This window comes from Centrocercus urophasianus, unplaced genomic scaffold (genome assembly GCF_019232065.1).
Source record: "Centrocercus urophasianus isolate 14NV4802_14NV808 unplaced genomic scaffold, USGS_Curo_1.0 seq_13, whole genome shotgun sequence".
Taxonomy (NCBI): Eukaryota; Metazoa; Chordata; class Aves; order Galliformes; family Phasianidae; genus Centrocercus; species Centrocercus urophasianus.
In genome coordinates, this window is record NW_024884475.1 from 45,082,217 (window position 1) to 45,107,609 (window position 25,393).

At 47.1% G+C, this 25,393-nt stretch overlaps 1 long non-coding RNA gene across 1 annotated transcript; it reads left to right on the forward strand.

Annotated features, from left to right (window-relative positions):
- Window positions 1-250: 250 nt before the first annotated feature.
- LOC122157312 lies at window positions 251-11,431 on the forward strand. The gene is made up of 3 exons (XR_006167837.1): window positions 251-5,966; window positions 6,270-6,398; window positions 6,733-11,431. It is a non-coding gene; the product is annotated as an uncharacterized LOC122157312 (long non-coding RNA).
- The last annotated feature ends 13,962 nt before the right edge of the window (window positions 11,432-25,393 follow it).

The following is a 25,393-nucleotide window of genomic DNA, read 5'->3' on the forward strand; positions in this document are numbered from 1 at the left end:
AGCACTCAGATTGGCTGCGTGGATACCAGCACCCAATTTGCTGTGATGGGAGCAGGTAGAAATGGCAGTGATGTGCCAGAGGAGATTCAAGTTGGATGTTAAGAAATACTTCTCCGAGAGAGTGGTCAGGTGCAGGAATGGGCTGCCCAGGAAGGTGGTAGAGTCATTGTCCCTGGAGGTGTTCAAGAAACATTTAGACGTTGTGTTGAGGGTGGTGGTTTAGTGGGAAATATTGGTGATAGACGGATGGTTGGACTGGATGATCTTAGAGCTGTTTTCCAACCTTGGTGATTCTATGATTCTGTGATGCACACAGAAGGCCCCTATGTGTGCTTAATGTGAGTTGGATCCTTGAGCCAGGATCCCCATTACATGTGCAAGCTTAGATACACTCACAGCACTACAGTACCAAGGCAGGATGGCACACAAACCTGGCATGGTGGCTTTAGGAGAGTTGGGCAGCGCTGAGATGAAAGACTGCCACAGTAACGCACTTCTGAAAACACAGGACCAAATTTGGGCTGCCTGATGCCTTTGGGCTCTGTTTATGCCCTCATTGCTCACGAGAGTTGAAGGAGAAAACGGAATGCAACCCCCCTGACCTTCTAACTCTTGCAGAGGCAGAGCTGTGCAGAGACATCTGGATGTGCTCCTGCAGCTCAGCCATGGAAAGCAGTACTGCTCAGGCTTGCAAAGCAGTGTGAGAGTGTGTACGTGCAGTCTGTAGCCTTCTTCCTCATTCCCAGTTTCCTCCGGTGCAATGCTTTGCTATAGCTGACCTCTTCCTGCTCCATACCTGCAGATCACCCCTGCCCTGCTGCGAGACACTGATGCCAATCAGTGCCTTTGATCCGTTCCCCTTTCAACTCACACTGCCATCTTCTCCCTTGTCTTCCTGAAGGCTCTGCTCCAAACAAAGACCATACAGCTGCCACATCGCTCATTAGTGCTAATGGCCATTGCACAATGCCCAGCTGCAGTGTGGCTGTACAGTGTGCTAGGAGTATATCTCACCTATATAGTGCAGGATTGCCAGCCAATGCGTTTGAATGAGGGGCATCCCTTGTTGCAGCTGAATTCATCATTCACGGAAGCCTTGAGAAGTCAAAGTAGGAAAAAGCCTTCGTGGTGTCTCTCTATTTACATCTGAGCTGTATCTGTATCCCCTCTTGCATGAGGCTTTGCTGCCCCACAGCCAACTGTTGCTGCACTGCAGTAAGGGTGGAGCTGGTGTGCGGCAGTTCGCACTGATGAGGGCACATCGCGGAATGTGTCCTGAATGCGGCTGAGTGAAATGAGTGCTGGGGCTGAGTGATGAAGGCACAGGGCTGTGGGAGTCTGATGAATGCTACCGTGACTTGGAAACAATGGAAAGTGTTAAATAAGCCCTAATTCCCCGCTGGCACATGGACACACTATAAATAAACATTGCAGGCACGCAAATAGCGCACAGCTCCCAGGAGCTGGATCACCCTGCTGAAATAGCAGAGGTGTCTGCTGCTCGACAATGGAGGGATTATGTAGGGCCAAATGATGCAATTCATTTAAATGCACACTGTACGGCAACATAATTGTTGGAAACCATAGTGTTTGCCCCTTCACAGCGATTCCCAGAAGTAACTCCTGCAAGGAGCACACACCCAAGGCAGTCAGAAGTTCTGGAATGGCATTCTTGTTGCTCAACACCTGGTTATGCAGATAGAGGAGAAAACAGAGTGACACCTCAGCCCATAGAGCAGATAAGGGTGTGAGAATCCACTTGCTGGCTAGCACATGAAAGCATGATGACCTCGCCCCACGTCGAGGATTGCTCAAGCCAAAAGAGATGGCAGTATTGATACACACATCTTCTTTATAGTCAGAGGGTAACACTCTTTCCAGTGTATGCTGCTGAGACTGCCTTCAGACCTTAAGCCTCGAATGGAGAGAAGGTGCAGTGCCTGTTGAGCAAAGCACTTGCAAACTTGTTCACAGCTGCCTGCAGAGTAGGGTCACCAGAGTTCTGTCTTTCGTTATTCCATCCAATGGAAGACTTTCAGAAAAACCCACATGTAATTAGAAGAGGTTGAAGTAACAGGTTCTTAGTTTTCTTCAGACTGAGATTGGTGGCTCTGCTGTATTATTCTCCCACAGGGTGAGAGGGTGATCATCCCCGCATTATGTAGAAAGGAGATCCTCTGGGTCATAGAATCATTGCATGTATTCAGGGTCTTCCTAATAAAGTAAAGCTTGAATCAAACAGAATTTTGTGTGCCCTCAGTATTTTCCAGGAATGGTTCCTGGAGTTCCTATTTTGGTCCACAACTTGAAGAAATACCAGTGGGTTAATTTATTGACCAGCAGATGTTGACATCTGTGGCTCAGGAGTTGGAAAGAGGACAAGGGAGATGGCACAGTGTTCCTTCCTCCTTGTCCTAGCCGAGGTACAGAGATCATCTTGAAAATGTGAGATGCGAAAAAATAGGTGGAGGATAGAAGATGGGACAGAAGCGATACCCAAACCCTTGCACCAGCGAAACACAGGGAGGTTTTGGAGCTGATACCAACTCAAGAGTCCCCCAGAAAGATGCTTGCAACTGATGCTGATACATATCCCAAAGCACTCAGGAGTTCCTGGGCTGTAGGCTGGCCTGCAGCTCCAGGTTTTCTACACTTCACTAGCAATGAATCAAAACCTTCGTTCCCAATCCTGGCACAGGTTTTTCAAGTTACTTGAACGTGCTCTGAGGAAGAGACAGTAAAGATGATGAATGAAGAAAGCAAAAGGGAAAACTGATTTTTCCCTTTCTGATCGTTTTTAGTCATTTTAAAAGCTGCACTTTAACTGACCAACAGAAAGTTATACAGGGGTCTCCTGTTGGTTATAATGTGAAGTTATAGCAGAACACTACTGCATGTTTCCAAACTGTGGGAGATGGACTGGACCCCTAGTTATAATGAGGTTCTTGATGCCTGCTGGAAGAAAAGGATCTTTGGGTATCTGGACCTGGCTGTCCGATGTCTTCACTTCAAATGTATTAACAAGTTGAGTCAGTGGCCACATCAGATCATGTCCAGACTTTTCTATCATGGATTTGCTTCAAGTCAAATCAACGGCACTGTCTGGTAAGCAGATATTCTTGTTGATGCGCACAGAAGTGTTCAGTGAGAGGGCACTTCAGTGTGCAAGTATGTGTGCATTGGTGGGCGTAAGAAGCACAGGGTTCATTCAGAATGTTACCTATCCATTAGCCAAGATAATGAGAGAGTAAAGGAATTATTTAAGACATCATGACAATATGGAGGAAGCTGTTTATTGCAAGCTGGCTGAAGTATGGACAGAAATCCCTGATTTACCCACTTAGAGACACTCTCAGTGTAGTGGATCCAACAAGCAGGTTCTCCCTTGGTGTTAGAAATGGATGCCACTAGAGCACAGTCTGGGCAGCAGTGATTCAGAAGTTTGTTTCAGGACAAACACTGCTCCTACTTCAAACAGCTGCAGATGGCTGCATGGTTATTCAGACCAAGCAGCCAGGGGCTGTTGACAGCCAGCTCCTGTCCAGGGCAAAAAAATCCCATCCATGGCTTTTTAATGCTTATTGGCTAGCTCTCACTCAAAAGGCAGAGCATGGCAGAAGTGCTCAAGAGTATTCATTTCATCAGAAAAATCTGTTTCAGTGAGAATATAGATTTTAAATAGTCCTTTGATTTAAAATTTAATAAAATGAATCAGTGGGAATGTTTGGGTTTACCCCCAAAATGCTGCTCTGCTTGTTAACTGGATGAAGGTACGAGGGAGGCTCCACCCTGGTATTGCTTTGGTTGTAGATGCTCTCTGTGCTCTCTGGAAACAGCAGAGGTTTCTAGAGCCATTAAATATTTCCGTGCGTGACTGATGTGCACTTTCTTCTGCTTACCTGCACTGCTAACGCACTTTCCCCAGGAGATGGAATGTTTGCTGTACCAAAATAGCAACAGGATGAATGAAAGTTCAGGCAAGGCTATATATAGAAAGGGCACCGGGTTTCACCGTGCGTACATGAGCTGCCTCACACCCACTTCCTCATCTGCCATTAACCTGGGGAGCTGAATGAAATCACCTTTCTGCACTTCAGGAGAACAAATATCAGAACAATAAAGAGACCAAATTGCTACAGAAAGTCACTGAATTTCTGTATAGGGAGGATGGAGAGATGATTATAGACATATAGAATGCTATGCCCCAAAACCGAGGCTGCCAAATGGTATAAACATCAGCAATGCTCACGTGGGAATCTAAGGATGGAAGAATGAAAATACCTCGGGCAGTTTTTCACCTTCCCCATTCCTCTTGAGCAGTCCCTCTGGTGCACGCTGTGGGGCAGAGCCGGCTGCAGCCAACCTCTGCTGCATGGTGCAACCGTCACCATAAAGGCTCATAAACCCTCTGACGACAACACACTTCCTGGTGTTTCCTCCAGACTGGCACCGTCCAGGAGATCTCTCGTGGAAGGATGTCAGTAGTCAATAGCTGACATCAAGATAAAAAAGAAATAAAGCTGAAGAATGTGGCTGAGTCAGGCCAGATGAGATGAGGTGGAATTTACTGCTTTTAGTCTTGCTTGTTGGAAATGGAAACCAGACAAAATCTCACTGAGAAGAAACTCCTGCCCAAAATGCAGGCTTATAAAAATGTAATGACGAGCCAAGGGGCTGGGTTTGTTATTGTCTCTGCATGTGGCCTGACATCTGCATATGCAATGGGATGTCCTTTTCTCTCTTTACTGAGGTTGTTTGAAGGCTGGCATGTGTAACACTTGGCCCTGTGGTAGTTTCGTGCTGTTTCCAGGTGCAAATGTGATAATGAGTAACAGAAGGCAGCACCACGACGTGTCTCAATGCGTCTCGTCTGCCGATGGGAACCACACACCACTTGTGCACGGCTGTCTGAGCGAAGCTCCCTCTGATCCTTATCGTTTCACTCCCAGCAATGGAAGTGGCTGTACGTAGAGAATTTTTGACTTGAATAATGTTGAGGAAACCAACTGGAAATGCTGACAAAACAGCTTCCTGCCTCCTCTCTGAGCCGTGAGCACGCTGGGTGTTTGCTCAGCCTCCTTTCCATCTGTGTGCTTGGCGCTGGGGCTGGGTGGAGGTGTGCTGCTGCACCACTCCTTGTTACCTTGGGATTGCATGTGCCAGGTCAGAGGGTCACTGCCAGTCTCTTCTCTCCCTCCTCTGTCCCAAAACATTGCCACAGGAAAACCGTCAGAGCGAGAAAAGAACTGTCACAGCGTTTATAAAAGTGCTGCAATATGAAGCTGTTTATCCAGGGCTTGCACTGCTGTACACAGTGTGAGCAAGGAAATAATCTGTCTGGGAAGGTGCTGCTGTACATGAAAGCATCTGCCTGCAGCTAGATCCATCAAAGAGGAGATCTGTGGATTGATCTTCCCAGTAGGACATCTCCCATCTGCAGAGCATTCCAAAGTTCTTTGATTGGCCCCGCTGTTGAGCATGACTCCAGCAACATGATGAAACAGTGTATCACAAGGCACAGCTCCACCAGCACTGCCCCATAAGCATTGCAGAGCGTCCTGAGGTGAGGTGGTAGCAGAAGCAAAGCCCTGGTAACAGGGACAAGGGAGGAGCACGTGGAATGCTACGAGCACAGGCAACGTGTGTGGTGACATTGAGCACTGGGAGCAGCATTTCCCACTTTAACGCTTCATGGAAGCCCACCTGTCTGTCAGGGACAAAGGCCAGGAGTCAGCCTGTGCCTGCACAGCGAACACAAATACTGTGACTTATTGTGACTTCTGCCAGTGGAAATGTGAACTCTTATTTACCATTTCTACCTCTCCATTCTGGTTCTCTGCATGCATGGGCACCTTCCTGCACATTTTTCTTGCATTTGCAGTGATGCCGTGGACAACCTTTTTCTAACTTACGACCCACAATAAGCTGAGTTCCTCTGGCTCATAAAACAACGGAGATGGAAGTCGGTAAGGATGTAGGAATAAGGTTAGTTGAATGAACTCAGCAAGCAAAAGGACAGTGGTGACATGTTTGATTCAAGTTGGATATTAGGAAAAATTTCTTCTCAGAAGGAGTAGTGAGGCACTGACGCAGCCTGGCCAGGGAGGTGGTGAAGTCACCATCCCTGGAGGTGCTCAAGAAAAGAGTAGGCGTAGCACTGAGGGACATGGTTAGTGGGCATGGTGATGGGGTCCCATGGGAATGGGCTGGGGGTTGGACTGATCTTAGAGGTTTTTTCCAACCTTAATGATTCTGTGTGATTTCCACAGTGACCTGCCACGGCTATGTCAGTAGTCAATGGATAGTAGAAGCTGTCAAAGATATGGACACTGCAAAACACATTCCCTAGGGCTGAGTCTCTGAAGCCTGAACAGCCACATCAAGCAATTCGGAACATGGTATGCAGCATGTCAATTTGCTGGGGACTGGGCTTTGCCACAGGACATGCCAACACCATACCAGAGATCTGAAAACCCTTGGAGCAACCACACCAATTTGCATGTTCTCCTCCAGGAAAGGATTTTATTTGGTGGCTTGGGACATTTATTTAGCACCAGTATACTCAACCTTTCAGAAAGCTCAGTCATTATCCTGTCACAATATGGTCTCTTGTGTCATAGTGAAGATACACTTAGCCGTTCCCTGTGTCTTTAATTTATGGGAGGGAACACGTTGTTCCCCAAGAGCATTTCCTACTGATCCACTTCTCCTTATCACCCGGTTTCCTTACAGGTCTGATCTTGACTCCTAACCACACCCAGGTTCCCATTGACTTCAAGGAGCAGGATGCTGTGGGGGCAGCGTGGAAGTCACCCAATAGAGGTCTCAAAGAGGAAACTGCTGAATTCAGCAGCAGCAGCATTTACATAGATCCCAAAGATGCTAAGAGGTTTGCTATGGCAAACACAGCATGCTGCACCAATAGTGCTACGACCAAAGGAAGAAGGACCATTCATTCATTCCAGAGGAGTCCTGGGCAGGCAGACAGTGCCCTGTCCATTGGCTGAAGGCTTGTGCAGCCATAATGACAGCAGTCATAACCTTTCTTAAAGCAGCTCAATTGTTGGATTTCCCTGAAGGTGAATGCTGGGCTGGGTGCAGCACTATTCAGGAAACAACCCACAGTACCACCAGCTGTGATGGCAGCACTCCTCAGCTCACAGTAATCCTTCCCTTCTACAGCTGCAACTCCTGCATGTATGCAAGAATCTCATCTCATCTTTTTTTTTTTTTTTAATGAAGAAAAAAAAAAAGGAAAAAGAAGCATTTTTACACCCCATCGTTTTGCAAAAGATATTACAAAATGGTTTGCTTCAAGGCCTCCAGTCTCTAGAGCCATCAATCTTTTTCATCTTTCTCATGCATCATTTACGTGTGGAACTCATTGCCACTGCCCATATTGAAAATCCAAAGTGTGAACTGCTCCAGAAGTGACCTATAAAGATCCAAAGCACATGCACCCAGGGATCATAATGGTGTGAGTGTTATGTTACTGTCTTTAATTTCTTTTTTCTTTTTTCAAAGTGTATATCCCACAGGCAAAGTGTGTGTTATCAGTGTTACTTCTGGTCTTGAGAAGATGTTGCTGCACTTATCCATAGCAGGAATAGGGGTTGGGGTGGAGAAAGACCTTCCAGGCCCACATCGCATGCAGGGACCACTGCGATGCATGTACTGATTTGATGGAGGTACAGGCCTCCACCTATGTATGCAGTACCAGGCTTCTGTGCCAGGAACTGCACATTTCTTTCCAGCAGAAATCCTAATGGTCCTGGCATCACTGTCCTCAAGAGCCCTGAGACAGAGCTCAGAATTCATTCTTTGATGCCGAAGTCCAGCCCTGTGCTCTGCTGGGGGACAGCGTGACTATGGTAAATGCTACGTGAGTACCCACAGAGAAACCACTTAGTGGGCTTCTGCATGGCTGTGAATTCTGATTCATCCTAAGGCACATGGAGGGTCCTGAAGAGTTCCTTTCCATCAGAGCCCCAAAGATAAATGTACTGAGGTGGTATAATGCACAAGGGAATGTAGAGAGGTGACTGTGAGACCAATAAAACTGAAAAATCCATCCCGGGCAATGGTTTTTGGACAGGCCAAGCACATAGAGGCTATTTCCTAACACCAATCCCCAGGCCTTGACTTCCTGCTCTCTATCAGGAAGGCTATCTAGACATTACTCTGTGACAAAATGATGTGCAGCAAATAATTACATAGGGTCATTTGGTGCAACTTATGCAATTCTGGCTTGCAGAACGTTTGCATGACAATGAAATCCTTTCAATGGATTGCAAGGCATTTTCAGGAGCAATAGAGAAAAACTGATCCTTGAGGTATGCCTGTGCTGCAAGCGCAGATCTCCACCAGCCTTGTCTCATTCCAGCTTCTAACATCATTCATCCACAACTGTGCCTGGGTCAAAAGAGAAACTTCTCCCTATTCCACCCAGAGTAACAGGCTCCTGCTGTGGAGCTTGCTGCTTGCTGAGGCAGCAGAGCTGGTGTTGCTCTCACAGAGCTGGCTTGCCCTTCTGCATTCCTTTTGGCCCAAAAGCCTTTTGGCCCAATGCATTTTGCCTCTTTTGCTACAGTGGAGAGAAAGATGGTATCGCTGTGCCAGAGAGAAGAGTTGCAGGTGGGAGGGAGGAAGGGGGATCACGACCAGGAGGTCAGCAGCTCCATCACTCAGAGACAGCTCTGAGACAGAAATCACTGAAACCAGCAGAGCAGGCCTGGAAGCAGTGCTTTATCTCAGGCAGGTACCCAGACTGACTGGCTGCAGGTTGGAGCACTTTGCTCTCTGTCTATCTTCATTAATATAAAGAATTTGAGCTGGGGGTAAGAATTCTGACGTGTGTAGCCCGCGTTTGAGATATTGTCATAGGGTGACCCTAAGCATCACTCAGATCTCACAGAACTGGCAAAACCAATGTGGAAGTATGGAGAAAAGGAAGAATAGGAGATGCAGAAGGCTTAATAATCTACTGACAAATGTATTCTCAGAGTGCATCTAATTTGCAGCACAAATTTAGGGCACAGGTGCTCTTCCAGTTGCTGGGAATGCTGAGAAGACTCTGAAGGCAGACCAGTATAACTGTCCTCACCCACTATGCTCACTGCCATGCTGCACAGACAGCCAGGTGGTGGAGTTCACCCAGAGCTGGTTGGATCACACGTTTCTTCAAATAGAGCCACTGTGAAGGAAGTGGGATACTTCCTGTATTTGGGTACCTTTGGAAATAGCATGTCTGTACAGCACTCATTTGGCTGCCTTATGTGTATGCCTGATGACAGAGCCCCATTACACACACAGGCAACATTTTATTTCTGCCTCCTTTCCTATGCAGGACAGGGCCTGCTCTAAGGATGAATCAGAGGACTATTGTCTAGAGCATCCCTTCTTCCACATCTGGTTTGGAGTACCCTTCTTGCACTGCTGCTTCTTGCCTCCTTCTGGTGAATGTTTCCAGGGTCTGGCAGAGGGTATAAAGAAGACCCACGCTGTAACCTGGCTTTTTTCCATCAGGAGAGCTCAAAGCTGATGGTGTCTGTTGTCCTCCTTTCACTGATCTGGAAACTGGGGCACAGAGAGGTGAAAGTCAACCAATGCACAATTGGCATCCAATACATCAGGATGTCATGGTCATACTGTGGCCACAGCTTGCCAATGTCTCCTTCTCTCAGGGGCAACTGCAGGACTCCAGATGGTCTCTCTGGACAGAGATGGGGCTGAGCTTGAATCTGCAGCACAATCCCTTTGATCTCTGAGCCTCAGAAGGTTGGCTGCAGCCCTGCAGGTGCTCAGAAGAGCTGGAACCATCCCCAGTGTGGGTCACCACAGCAGCTGAGGGAGTGTTTTGTTTCGCTGTAACCATGGTTGCAGCAGCCCATAAATGTGCACATTTCCGTTCTGGAGCACCCATGGAGTGATACAGATGTCCCTGGTGCCTCAGGGCTGGTACCACGCAGCACAGTTATTTGGTACAGCAGTGACACACCACTGCTGGGCATGCCAGGCTGTGTGTGCAAAGTGAGGAGTCACCCAAGGTTTATGAGAGGAAGGAGTGTTCTCACCTACTCAGGAAAGGAATTAGGTGAAAGGTGGAAGTTCCTCCATTTTCTCAGCACAAGCCCTACATCCTCAGTGCACAGAAACCTGGGGTTTGTGCTAGGGTGAACTGTGAAGTTCAGAGTGAAGGATTCCATGATTTATCTCATTAATGATACATCCAGGCAATGGGCTCAATATGTATTTTTCAGCATCTGTAAAGGAGGACTCCTCTACCAGGAGTAAGAGTGTAAGTGTGTCCTTTGCCCACCAACATTAGTGAGAGCACAGGAGCCTTTGGAGCAGCTTCGATGTGGCAGTGCTCCTCTGCTCTCCTGGTTGACAGGAACCAGAGCTGCAGAGGTGACACTGACACAGTGGCAGATGGCAGAGCTTCCTGCGCTGACCCTGGCTGGGAGGAGATCCTATCTCCCGACAAGTTTGTCTAGCCGGATAATGACGGTAATTAGCCAGGAGGCAAGGGGGCGGATCGGAGTGTTCTGCATGAGTAAGAGGGATGTTTTATGGCATGGAATTAGGAGGAGGATGGAAACTGTTAATATCCTCAAGAAAAGCGCTGGAATAGCACAGAGGACTGACCCTGGCAGGAGATCCCCCATTCCGTAAAGTGGACAGCTTGGAAAGAAAAGTAATGTTGTTCAGAATAAGCCCATACTAAGCCAGTACCAGCACTGAGCAGCAGCATGGTGACCCTTATCAGTACCCCTGCAGTTACAGAGCTGCTCGGTGGAGCATGCCTCCCACTGCGCCAGTAGATCATCACCTATCCTTATCTCATGTCGTTTCCAGTCAAATATTTGCAAAGTGCTCAAATACCGGGCAGATAACAGCCCACAGACACGGAGAAAAGAGAATGTTTAATTCAAAAGGGCACGGCTTCTCTTCCTGCAGAAAAATGCCTTTATAAAGCAAAGGTGAGACATTCTTTGCAAACAGGTAGCCCTGGTGGCACAAGGCGATGCAGTTTTGTCTTCTTGGGGTGCTGCCAGACACCCTGAAATGATAGTGTGGAAAGGAGGAATGTGAGATTTCCCCTTTCATCATAATGGTTGCTTTGAAGCCTAATTATAGCCATTTGAACACCAACCCATTCTCCATGCTGCTGCTGATCACTGGGCTGAAATGTACAGCCAGACAGGGTAGTCCTCTGCTGGAACTGGTGTTGTGGCTCACGGATTACACAGGAGTTTGGAAAGGGCATGGAGCAGTGGAGGCCTGGGCCCAACTTCCCCACTGTGCTGAGATGCACGATGGGTCATGTGGCAGTGTGGCCACTGCATGGTGGTGCTTGGCATGCAGGCTCTTGTTCATCACTGGCAAAAATGAATAGCTGACGGTGGTGACTATGTTGAAAAATAGTGTTTCGTAGCTGAAAATTTGCTCTATCAAATAGTGTTATTGTGGTCTTTGTATCTGTTGTATTTACCATGGAAATAAATGGAAAGCATTACTTTCGAGCAACCTATGTTTTTTCTATGAGGCCCAAGACTATTCCACTGTGACCTAAGCAAGACAAAAGGTTGGACATTCATGCACGTGGTCACACTGCAACATATGTGAAGGCATCATGGGTTTACATCCTCAGGTTATCTGGATATAACACAGTACAGTATAGCAATGCTGCCTTGGGACAAGGTGGTGTCCTCTGAGGGCTGGAGCAGGAACAACAACCACTGTCCCAACGTGTTCCCACTGCTGAGAACCAAAGCCCTTACTGAGATCGTGTCCTGTCCAGACAAGTCTGATGTTTGTTCTTGCAGACATAACATGCAGGCAGGGATCCATCCTTTCTCAAGTGCATCTTTATTTCTCTTCTGCAATGGGAGAGGAGCACAAACTGAGACGTGCGCTTGCTGAAAGGTTGGGAACAGGAAGTGCTGATTAATTTGCACAGTCACTGGTTTTGATGAAAAATAGGAAATGTGAATAACAGCCTTTTACTGCAATTTTGGCATTAAAAAAATGCCTTCAGGGTAATGCCCGACTCCATGCTGTGTGGAATTAAGCCGATGGCGTTCAGTGGAAAGTACAAGACAAAGGCTTGGTTCTGGGAGTGCTTTGCTTTGTTGCATTCCCCATTCAAAACTAAGCTTTGAGAAACCACAGAAAGAGCAGCACCATCAATTTGCTACTAGTGGCTATTAATATTTTCACATCATTTTTACCTTTAAAAGGCATCTTCCCTCTTCCTGCCTGACATCTTCTCAGTGCTTAGGAAAAGCCCTTAATTAAAAAATTTTGAGGAATAAAATCAAGATTATCTTTCCAACCATAGTTTTCTTCTCTTTTGATTTCCTACTCTTATTTCATAGAATCATATACTCATGGAATCTTTAAGGTTGGAAGAGACCTCTAAGATCATTCACTCCAACCTACCACCATTATTGCCCACATATGCCTTAGTGCCTCTACCTTTCCTTTTCTGCCCTTTCCCTGAACACTGCAGGGATGGTGACTCCAACACCTCCGTGAGCAGCCTATTCCAGTGCCTCACCACCCCTTCTGAGAAGAAATTCTTCCTAATAGGCATCCAGTTCTATTGGCCTTGTTTTCTATCTTCTCTGATCTTCTACTTCTTCCGTGGAGGAACGTGTCTGGTTGTACCGAAACTCTGAAAGCGACACCTGACTTTTAGATTGCAGATGAGTGGCTGAACACAGAAGCACCTGAGCATAAGTGAATCTGCACTTTGCATAGTGCACTGCTCATGCCACCTGAAGTTCAGTCTTGGCTTTAACCCCTGTGGATTACAGACCCAACACCTATGTAATAACACTGAGTGATTAGGGCTGATGTATAGATGTGATGGTATGACCCCAAACATGCTACCCTAGCACTGGAAAGTAAGGACAAATTTCTCTTTGTTTTCACTTCAAACAACAAGTCTATGTTGTGTGTTTGAGAATCTGTGTGTTGCAGAAAGGGGAAAAAAGCTAGAGACCTGATAGCCCACTGTCATGGCAATGGCCATGCATGACCTCAGGACTGTGAGATACTGAAGTGTTCCAAACGAGCTGTCCTTTGAGCAGTGGAATTAATAAATCCCAGTTCTGTGGGTCTCTACTCCATCCAAGGGATGGAGCACCTACCCTATGAGAACAGGCTGAAAGAGCTGCAGTTCTTCAGCCTAGTGAAGAGAAGGCTCCAGGGAGATTAGGCCTTTCCTTATCTAATGGGGAGCTATAGGAAAGAAGGGGACAGATTCTTTGGTAGGGTCTGTTGCGACAGGACAAGGGAAAAGGGTTTCAAGCTAGAAGAGGGGAAATTTAGATTAGATATAAGGAAGAAGTTATTTACAGCGGGGGTGGAGGGCACTGGCACAGGCTGCCCAGAGAGCCCCATCCCATGGAGGAATTCAAGGTCAGGCTGGTTGGGGCTCTGAGCACTCTTACATTGCTGTAGGTATCCCTACACACTGTAAAGGAGTTGGACTGAATGGCCTTTAAGAGTGCCTTCCAACTCAGGTGAATCTATGGTTCTGTGATTCTATGATTCTGTCCTTAGTTCTCCCACCACCACAAAACCTCTACTGCTGTGTAAAATTGAGATGAAATTAGTCAATGTATTCAACAGTTATGATGAGGAGACTGACAAAGGATGAGATGTAACGCACTCGTAGTAGGCTGAGCTTCTTTGGAATCTGAGTTGAGAATGACCCAGACAGCCTCTGCCCAGCCCAGCAATTATCACTTCCAGCAGTAAATAGAAACACAATATAAACAACTTGAGTTCATCTCCATGCAAATATTACACTGGTATTCCATGCATGGGTGTAATGAGTGTTATTGGGGATATACAGTTCTGAGATTGATTTTATTAACCATTCCTGTGAGTGATAAGGAATCTATAGATACCAGCATTGTTAAATACAATAAAGATGTACAGAGTGGAAATAGTGGCACGGGTTTCAGAATCACAAGGGAGAGATCCTGCGTCATGCCTAAACGTATCTGAAGAAGCTTGCCCTTACAGTGATGCCACCTCCTGAATAGGACCATGCTTTGTGCCTCTTTTCTCATGGTGGTTGTTCTAAGAGCTTGGTTCTAAAGTCCCATGTACTAATATTCTGCCATTTTTACATGTATCTGTTGATTCTTAAGAACACATCACTATGGAATTGGTACAAAAAGAGAAGAGTAACTTCCAGAAAGGAGTAAGTGTGAGCAGATGGCCATCACTGCATGTCCATAATCATTCAAAAAGATTTCTAAGACTTTTGGTATGGTTTGGGACCTCAGGCCTGAGTTTCCATAGCTGATGTTGCTGAATGGTGCACTCCTGCTCTTGGCTCCGCAGCTGCAGAAAATATTTCCCTGAAGCATTCAGTTCACAGAAGGACTTCGGGCTTTTTTTCTGCAGGGCTCTACCACCAAGTCTGGCATTGCTGAGCACCTCCCTGCTGCTCACATCAGCAGATGCTTCTGCCCACACTTAAGTACAGGCAAATCTGGGGGCTACGAGGTTGGTTTAAGTGCTGTATTTCTGTATCACCTGTGGAAGCTTTGAATCTGATGGCTTACAGAGAGGTATGCCAGAATAAAGGGGCTGCTTACATGAGCAGCGCTGTTCCTCTGTATGGTGCAGCATGGGAACATGATTTGGGTACCTCATAGAATCATAGAATCATTAAGATTGAAAAAGACCTTGAAGATCATACTATCCAACCGTCCACCTACTACCAATATTGCTCATTTACCATGTCCCTCAGTGCCACATCTCCACAGTTCTTGAACACCTCCCAGGATGGCGACTCCACCATCTCCTTGGGCAGCCTGTGCCAGTGCCTTACAACTCTTTCTGAGAAGAATTTTTTCCTAATATCCAAACTAAACCTCCTCTGGTGCAACTCAAGGACATTTCCTCTTGTCCTCACTTCCTCACATCCTATGATGTGGCCACATGGTGTGGTGCAGAGAGATAACAAGGAGGTAAGCAACTCTCATAAAGTGATGTGCTGGGGTGGGAAAACCTGCCTTAATGATTTGTGCTGAAATATTTCAGGTTGGTATAACCAAGATGGGACAGTCCAAGTCGCATTCCCACATCCTTCCTGAGGTGTATGTATTTTGTTGGAAATTTCTGTTCAGTGAAAAAAGGGCAGCTATTGGACTTGGGGTGGGACAAGGAAAGTGCCATGATTTTTGGAGGAAGAAAGACCTACTAACCCCGCTGTTACATCTGCAGAGGCTCAGGAGGACCAGAACAGCCACGCCAGTCTTCTTCAACTCAGGACATAGTTTGGGATCTCTGGAAGCCAATGTTGAATGTCAATGCCTGGGCTGCTCAAGGCACTGATGTCCAATTCCACAATTTTTTTCCCGCTCAAGGAGCCCAGCACCAGTGTTTCTGCTGGTCTTCTGTGTTAATGCACCTGGCCTGCTGAGCTGTCTGAAGGTACTAGCTGCAGGTTGTGTCTTGCTGGCATCATACTGTAGGAATGTGAGAGCTGATAAAAAAAAAAAAAACTTAGAATGGAAAAATAGGATTTCTGCAGGCTGAATGGGAGAGAACTCACTCTCATCTTTGCTGTGCAAACAGTGTGCATCTGTGCCTTGCAGCATGTCCCCACTGCGTGGCCACCAAGAAGCTCCACAGCATGTTCAACCAGCTCTTCCACCGTGCCTCTAGGCTGCAGCACGCTGTCATTATATCATGCGTGCCTGAAACATCTCAGCAGAATTGGAAGCTTGGAACAAAAAGACATGTTGCTGACTTTGCTCCCACCAACAAGCAGCAGAACTGTGTGGTTCCTGGGTGGCTTTTCGAATGGGTGAGGAGAGTCAGACTGAGACCTCAGGAGCACCTGAATCTTCCTGCAGTACTTCTCCCTGAGTTCTCTTCTGGAGGACTGAGCTATCCCAAGAAAGTGTGCACCTTGTTATTGTGCATACAAAGTCTTTCGTTAATTGAGTTCAGCCTGTGCCACAGACCAGCTTTGTCTGCGGTATGTGTGTGGGAGAGCACATGTATGCACACTGAGATACACTTGTATCATTGTTGAATTCACTTCTGGGTAGACTTCAGATTCAGAAGGAAAAAGGAAAAAAAAGAAGCCTGGACAAACGCAGTTATAAATACAGCATATTCTCCCAAGATCCACACAGCCACCTTCATGGGAGAGCACGAGTTTGTCTACAGGATGGGCCCTGTCATTTCTATCAGGAGATAATTTCTTGTGCTTTCCTCATTCCTTTCTCCTGAGTAATACCTTCTCCTGTAAATAGAGGAGAGAGGGAGGGAAAAGGAAACCAAGCAACTTCTTCACTGACTCACTAAACACGAATATCCCCAGAATATTTGTTTGGTTAAATAAAAAGGATTCACTGGACCAGGATCAAAGCCTATTGGTCCCCTGTTTGCAGGTCACCCAGCTCACCTGTAGCTAGCTGGCTTTGGCATCAGGAGGAAATGGCCTATAGACCAGAGAAAAGCCAGGAGTCACAGCATCAGCCCTGCCATATCTATATGAATCCAGCAGAAACTGAATGCTTTGGCATTTCCAAGTGGAAATCACTGGTGCTGAAAGTTCTGTTCTTCTCCTTTCTCCAGGTCAAAGCCAATGCCAAAGAAGAACTTATAGGATAAGACTAGAGAGAATGGCCTCAAGTTGTGCCAGGGGAGGTTGCATTTGGATATTAGGAAAAATTTATTCTCAGAAAACATGGTTGGGCACTGGAATGGGCTTGGGAGTTGGTGGAGTCATTATCTCTGAAGGTGTTTGAGAGCCTTGGAGATGTGGCACTGAGGGACATGACTTAGTGGGCAGTATTAATGGTGGATGTGTGTTTGGGCTTTATGATCTTAGAGGTCTTTTTCAACTTTAATGATTCCATGATTCTATGACTTCTATCAGCACCAGAGCAACACTGCACGGATGTGCATAGGGATTGTTTCTGGGCTGCCCATCTCTTGAGTGTCTTATCATCAAGCTAGTTCAGAGCTTTGCCAAGTTCCTTCCATACCCAGACCCACAGTAGCTCTTTATCGTCTCCTGCTGAAATCAAGAACCAACTGGTATCCTGCTGGTGTCCTTCCAGTAGGTCCTGCTCTTCATACCCACTCCATTCCTGGAGTGCATCCTAACAGAGAACCCTAGGGATCTGCATACAGACACAGTCATGGGTGAAGCAACAACCAAACAAAACAACACAGCCCAGTGCAGTGCAAACCTGGGTAAACTCTCACATTAAAAACTGAAGCTGGAGATGAGTAGAGCTGTCAGACCTCACTGCTTCTCACAGCAGTGACACATTTCTGACTGTGCCAGAGGTGAGAGGATTGCATCACAACTGCTGAGAGTTTTCAGAAATCTTCAGCACGGCCTCCAGCTTTGGCCCTCTTGGGATCAGTGGGAAAATGCTGCAATGCAATGCTGCAACCTTAGGGTGTGCTCCAGGCTTCTGAAAACTGAGCAAGTATTTCAGTAGGACATCTGCTGTCATCTGTGAGACTTGTACCAAATGATGTTATTTTTGGAATAAATAAAAAAACGTTTGGTTTGAAAAAGCTGAAATCAGATGTTTCTACGTTTCTTTATTCCTGGGCCAATTTCACAGATCTCCATAGATCTCTTCATAGAGGTGTTCTGAGCAGAAGAGAGAAAAGTAGCCTGCTCCCTGTGATGCCTCAGTCAAGGATGAATAGCAAACACTTTACGAGTAATCCTGACTGCTGATCCTAGGACAGATTTCCTCCTGCACAACCCCCCATTTTGCAAACTCCTAATGAAGAACCTTCACCCTGAGAAGCGCCCCAGTCCAAGGACAGAGGTCAGCTGAAATGGAATGGCAATGACAACTCAGAGGCTATGCCAAAAGGGCAAGTTCCTGCTCACACCGACTCAAATTGTGATTCCTCACTGTCCAGCTAGAAGCTGATAAATTCCACATCAGATTTCACTTCCCACTATCTAACTTACATCCCTCTATCTTCAGTGTCTGGATAGCTGTTCCTATAACAAATCCCATTCAAAGGTGAACAGATTTCAGACATTGTGATATGACAAAGGAGAGAGGTCCCACAAAGCATGTGGGTTTCCCTAATTTTTTCTTGTTTTCTGCTGGGACCATACTCCTCTTGGTCTCGGGGAGAGTAGGACCTGGTTTATTTATGTGGCTCTTGTCTGTGCACTAAGCTCTTTAAATAAGGCAGACTGCTCTGCCATGTGGGCGCACAGTGGGACCCCAATGAAGAGAAGGATTTTGCTTTTCCTTTAGGCAATTCTCCTTCCACTGGCTCTTTAATTTGCATTCATATTCCAAGCCAATCTGAACTAAAAATAGGATTCCTTACTCAGAATGGCAGTGGCATGGCTCACCTGCTGCTGCATTCCCATCTCACACTGCATCCTCACACCTCCGGCTAGAGGAGTGTGCTGCAGCAATCATTCACAACTATGTGCTCTGTGAGCAGGTTTTGAAGCTCTGCCACCCCTTGGAAGCTCCCACTACTTTTTCTTTCATGTGCTAATGCAGTTTGCTGTCTTATCTCCTCTCACATCCTTGGGGCACTCCTCTTTGCAAGGCTGTACACCAGCAACTCAACTAAGTGGGAAAAACACACAGAGATTCAACTGTCCTCCCGCTTCACCTGTACACTTTGGGGCAACCTGCAGCTCTCAACTGAAGAGTGTGCTGTTTTCACTTGCATTCAGGAAGAAACAATTTGCTGCTGGAAGGTGCATCCTTTGGCTTCCACCAGCAGCCACTCCTCCTCAATGTCTCACAAAATGTACAGGTGTGGGAGGCAGACAGACCTCCCGCCAGCTCTAGTTCAATGAATCCTACATGAGGTCTTGTTTTCTCTTTCAGTGCTCTTTTGCATTTTTGCACACCACTTTCTAATGCAGCGATGTGTTTCCTCCTGCTGTCCATGTGTTGCAGCTGACTGTCATTTATTTGCTCTGATAAGGGGTTAAATATGCACAGGTACACTTGGGCGTGTGTTTGTGATGCAGGTGGCAGAGATACTTTAAAGGAAGAACCTTCCTTTGTTCCCTTAATGATTCATTCATTGGGAGTGTGGGAATTAACCTATATAAATTTTTGCTACTAGGTAGATACACCTAGATCCTGAAATAGCGGATGGGTGAGAACCAGGTACAGAGACTGTGCATTGCCCTGGTAGCAGTGAAGGAAACAAACTCATGTGGCAGGCTGGGAAGCAATGACTGCTCAGTATTTCTCACGGTGTGGTCTCATCACCTTGTTTTCCGGTGACTCACCAAATATCCTAAAGGGCTGTGAGAGATCCTCTGAGAAAGATCTGGCTTTGTACGAGATCTCTAGGCCCTCGTCTGGGGGCTGAACTCTGGTAGCTGGAACTGCTCAAGGAGTAACTGAAAGAACTCAGGCTCAGCAGCGAGCATGGCAGCTGTGCTTCGGCTGCACAGCACTGGGAGATGGGGTTGAGATTGCAGCAGAAGCCCAAATGAGAAAAGGATGCGCTAGCCCTGGTTTACTCACTGGAAATCTGAGCATCTGAGGAGCTGGGCAGGCTAACAGAAACACAAGGCACTGGCTAAGAGTTGAGGCTCCTGGGGAATGCATTGCAACTGGCAGATCAGGAGGGCATGTGTAGGAGACAGAACACACACAGGACAGAAACTACAGCGAGGAAGAATCATAGAATCATTACATCTGGAAAAGATCTCTAAGATCACCGAATACAGCCCCAACCCATCCCCACCATGCCGACTAACCATATCCCCAAGTGCTACATCCGCATGGCTCTTGAAGACCTCCAGGGACAGTGACTTCACCACCTCCTTGGGCAGCCTGTGCCACTGCATCACCACTTTCTGAGAAGAAATTGTTCCTAATATCTAAGCTGAACCTCTCCTGGTTGAGGCTATTCCCACATATTCTATCACTGTTACTTGGGAGAAGAGGCTGATCCCCCCCACCTTCTCACAATCTCCTTTTGGGGAGTTTAAGAGAGCCATAAGGTCTCGCCAAGCTTCTTCTCAGGCTGAACTGCCCCGGCTCCCTCAGCCATTCCCCTTAAGACTTGTGCTCCAGACCCATCACAGCTCTGTTGCCCTTCTCTGGACATGCTCCAGGACCTCGGTGTCTTTCTTGTAGTAAGAGGCTGAAGAAGTAATAGAATGCCGGGGATGAACCTTTCCTGGCAGACGGCTGCCAAGAAACAAATGCTTCCAGTGTCTCTGCTCCCATGTGCTCAGCCGCCCCAACCACACCAACTAGGCCTCAGAGCTGCCATCGGCCACATGCAACCAAACAGCGTACCTGTGGGCTGCAGGCGCCCTTTGGAACACATCAGGTCATGGCAGGAGGCGTGTGGGCACAGCAAGCCAATGCAAAGCATTCTCCTTTATCCTGCTTCACTCCAAGACACGTACGAGGTCACCGTGTGCTCACCAGTGTGCATGGATGATACCATCTGCTTAAGCAATGCTCTCCTCGCTGTGAAGCCAGCCCAGGTGCTTTGCATTGGAGACAGTTTTTCCAACAGTAATTAGCAGGGTGAAGGAGGAAGCAATTGTCAGGCATCTTTTTGCATGGGTCGTGGCATTGGCAGCAAGTAGCCCCATCCCTGCTTCCTCCTCCCCCAACAGCTGTGGGCTTCCCCACACCTCACTTTGGTGGCTGCTGCACAGGGCCACGTCACTAACAGGACCTAGGTTCAATCTGCTGCCTCCTCTCTTCCCATCAGAGGAAGGATCTGCGAGGACCAGATCGGAGAGACTGCTCACTGTGATACTCCTCAGAACCAGGCCAGAGATACTTAGACCTGATGCACATGCATATAAAGAACTGACATCTTCAGGGTTCCCTAAAGCTTCATGCTGAAACATATCTACAGTGATTTCCTCCCCACTGCTCCAGCTGTGATGGGAAGGCTCACAGCACTGAGATGAGTGTGATAACCTTGCAGCCAACCTGACACAGCCACTCTGAAGGAAGGGCTGCAGTGCCTCCTGTTGCGTTATCGGTGCCACCAGTGCAAAGCAGTTGAGTTTAGCTCTCACGAAACAAGAGCCTAGCTTGTCTGTGTTTTGGCAGATGTTGGCCATGATAATTCTGCAGCTGTGATGGTGACAAGATAGCAACTGGAAGAGCTATCATTAGTGTCCCACTGATATCTCCCTTTGTCCTGCTGCAGCCAGTGAAGGTCTGACCCCTCGCTGGGTCCCCAGGGAGCCGCTGTTCTATCTCAGGACCCATGGATCACCCAGTGCCATGCTTCTGATGCGGGAAGTGGCTTCCTGCAGGAGCTGTGCGGGAGGAGCTGTGGGAAGAGCAGCCAGAACTGGTCCCACCAGCCCTGGAGCATTCCTGCCCTGTGCTGATGCAACTTGATCCCATCTGGCAGAACAGCAGCGCTTTCCAAAGAGCTCCCTCCACCTGGAGCTGAACCTGGAGATGGCAGTTAAATGTGGGCCAAGGGACGGAAGGCCCTTACCCACTGATGGACACAGTGCTTGCTATCAAGTTGGCTGCTCCCAGAACTTAGTTTTGCTTCATATTCACTATTCAGTGCATGCAGCTTCTCTCCAGTGAGACCACGGGTGTTGAATCACAGTGTAGAACTGTACGCAACCACTTGGGACACATCCCACAGAAGTGGGAATTGTTGGAGAGTGTTGTGCAACACAGAAGTGAGACAGGAAAGCACTAAGCTATTTCAGTGGCAATGCTCAACCCACTCCCACTCAGGATTTAGTGCATGGCAGCTTTACACGACATGTTCTGCAACTGAGGATGGCCTTAAATGCGTCCTGAAGATGAAGCAGCTGAACTGTGAGCATTGCTTATGTGTGCTTCAACACCGGACAAAGAGAGAATGCGATCAGATGGTGTGGATGGCTGAAAGCTCCTTCCATCACTCCCCACCACCCGTCCCTCTTGTGCTGCCTTTGTTAACAAACACACACCATCAAACCTTGTGCTGTGTGCTCCTTAGTGTTGTAGTGACTTCTTATGTAAATTGTACCAGCCCAGAGTAAAACCAGTTCAGTTGCAGTCTGCACTGCTGGGATGGACACAGAACAGAGAAGAAGAACCAAGATGCTAGTGATGGTTTTTTTTCTTTAAAAACATGAAAACCGAAGACCCTGTGCAATGACCTACTGCAAGACATATCCCCAGCAAGCAGAATCACCTTTCTATCTGCAGAGACCTCTCCAAATGTCAAATTCCAAAGGCTACCTGTTTGCAAGTGCCCTCATCCAACTTGTACACACAACAGCACCTAATTAGAGGTTTGAAACTGAAGAGTAATTTTATCTGTGGATCTCATAACTCTCAAATCTCTCTTTGAAAAGCATGGTTATGTAGCTGATGGTAACACTGCTTTTCCATGAAGAATCTCATAAACAAAAAGACTGCAAACATGATTAAGAAACATAAGCAAAGAGCCATTGTTTAAAGCCAAAGGGACATTATCACATCTCATGGCAGGAGTATTTGTTGGAGAATCAAAATGCAAAATCCTGTACTTCTGGCCTGCTTTGCCTAGGTCTAGCACTCTGCTTCTCATCTCACCCCTTTCCAGCTGACATCCCAGGTGCTGCTGCTTTGTTCAGGCAATGTGTGAGTGCTTGCACAGGACATCCCAGCAGGATTAAACACACAGCTACTGTTCTTGAAAAGCTTTCATCACAAATGAGAGGGACTGGGCCCTGGGAGGACACTGTTGCCCTGAGCCCTGCTGTGGTTTTACTTCGTTCCGCTCCACCCAGGAGCTGTCTGCCTTTCATCCCCAACAATAATCATCTCTGGGCGTAAGACAGGAAAGTGCCTTTTGGCTGGGAGAGCAGCCAGATCCACAGCAGGCAGATCCTGCATGAAAGCAACGCAGACAGATAGCAGCAGGAGCCACACTAACTCTGTGCCTATGGAAATCACATCTGAAAGTTGCATTTGCAACTCTTTCTTTGCATTTTCCATGTGTGCCTTTAATCATTTCACAGCATAAATCATGCTACTTAGAGATGCAAGGGCAGGGGATGCACAAGGAAGGGCAGTCTTGTGACTGAGATGTGGGAGAGCTGCCAGGTGCATTTCAGGTTCGACCATCACCACTCTATCTTATCATCCCAGCGGTGAAACAGGGAGTGCAAGACAGATCTGGCAACGCGTTGTACAGTTTGGGATGGTTTAGAAGTGCTCAGACCATATGCCGATCAGAGCTGTATAATTGGATAATTTAACAGAACACTTCAAATTGCATTAATTGCTTTAGACACCTCAAAAATCACAAATCTGCTGTTTGTAACACACTACCCTGCAGTACTGGAGTGATCCATGTGGTGGATTGTGAGGGGTCTGGAGCACAAGACTTAAGGGGAGCAGCTGAAAGAGCTTGGGTAGTTCAGTCTAAGAAGAGGTTCAGATGAGACCTTATAGCTCTCTACAACTCCTCAAAAGGAAGTTGGGGTGAAGTGAAGGTCAGCCTCTTCTCCCAGGTAACAATGATAGAATGAATGAGAAGGGCCTCAAGTTGTGCCAGGAAAGGCTCAGATTGGATATTAGGAACAATTTCTTCTCAGAAAGAACAGTGAGGCATCAGCACAGGCTGCTCAGGGAAGTGGTGCAGTCACCATTCCTGGAGGTGTTCAAGAACCATGGAGACGTGGCACTGGGGTACATGGTGGTGGGCAGTATTGGTGATAGGTGGACAGTTGCAGTAGATGGCTTTGGAGTCTTTCCCAGTCGTAATGCTTCTATGATCTCATTTCCTAAGCAGGAAGAACCTGATACCAAACACATCCTTGCTGAACTCTTACAAACAGGAGGTTTGCCCATGAACCAATTGAATCTGTGAGTGACTGCAGTCTGATATCCTGATAGAAACCAACCACCAGCTGTGTAAGGAAAACTACACTAAGAGAAAGAAGCTGTACTTCAAGGTCTTCACTAAAGCATCCATAGGCAGGAACCCACCAGCAGATAGACGTAATGACAGCATTACCTGGCTCTGCATGCCCAAAAAGAGGGCTCAACAATTACATTGATTACACAAACCCTGCTTTTTGGCATTAGCCCAGAGTATAGCAAGTCAACAAGAGCTGCTCCCTCTGACACTCACAGGCACAGCTGCCTCAGCTGAGCTACCTCCCCAGTCCTAGGCAAAGCCAGACCTGCAGTGAATGGGGATTACTCACCGGAGGAAGGTGTAACCAGCAGAGGAACGATAGGTATGCGGAGCTTGATTTGCAAAATGAGAAGGAATCACACTCTGCTTATTAAAGGATGTCTGACCCTTCTGTCGCTGATTTCATGTGAAGGGCCTCTACCAGGCACAGTGCCCTTGCTCCAAAAGCATGCTCATTTACTGCACTCACTTGTCCGTAGAAGCTCAAAGCAGAGCAGAAGATGGAACTGCTGGAAGGAAGGCTACAGAGCTCATGAATAGGCAGGAAGCAGTTCAGCTCATAGACAGCTGCAAAGCATGAAATAACTCCCCAAATGCTCACCAGGGAAAAAACAGTGTGAGGAACTACTCAGTTTCCTAAAAGATCACAAAGAACACAACACATAGTAAAGGAAAAGGTAGTGTGCAAGAATAGATGGCCCTCACTGTACCATAGTTCTAGGATGTTGACCTAGGTACCAAAAATGCTTTGCAGAAGCAGCCACGTGCACAGGAAATTGTGCAAGAAACATCAGGTGGGCACTTCATGCCTCACAGGGGGCAGCTGCAAAAATGGGTGTTCAAGGCCAGGTTGGATAGGGCTCTAGGCAGCCTGACAGCCTAAACAGCTGGTTGGCACCCAGCCCACAGCAATGGGTCTGAACCACCCCATCTTTAAGGCCCCCTCCAACCTAAGCCATTCAGTTATTTTACAACACGGTCATAGATGCTCTCCAGGCAGAATAACATCATCACTAGAAGGCCAAAAAAATGCAGGGGCAAAACCTTCTGAAAAGTGTGGGACCAACAACCCATGCTTACTGCAACAAAAGGAACTGCAAGGTGAAAGAAGCAGGTTAGGAGCCAAATGGCACCTATCCTGAAGAGCAGATCTGGTTGGGCAGGAGCAGGGAACACAGAGACTCAACTTGAACAGCAGTAGTACATGGACAGCTCTGCTCCCATGTAAGTGCTACAACAGTGCTGGATGGGACTGACACACAGCAAAAGGCTTCTCTCAGATACAGCAGCCCAACTTTCAGAGAATCAGAGTGTAACCTGAATCCTGAGAAAGGAACAGGAAATTCACAAGATGCACTGCAGTAGCTACACTGGTGTTAAGCTTTAGAGTTGAGGAGGGAAAAAGGAAAATACGTCTTGTGACAGCAGTGATTTCACTTGTAAAGTAGCTTCGCTTATAAAGTAACAAACCTGGTATTTACACTAG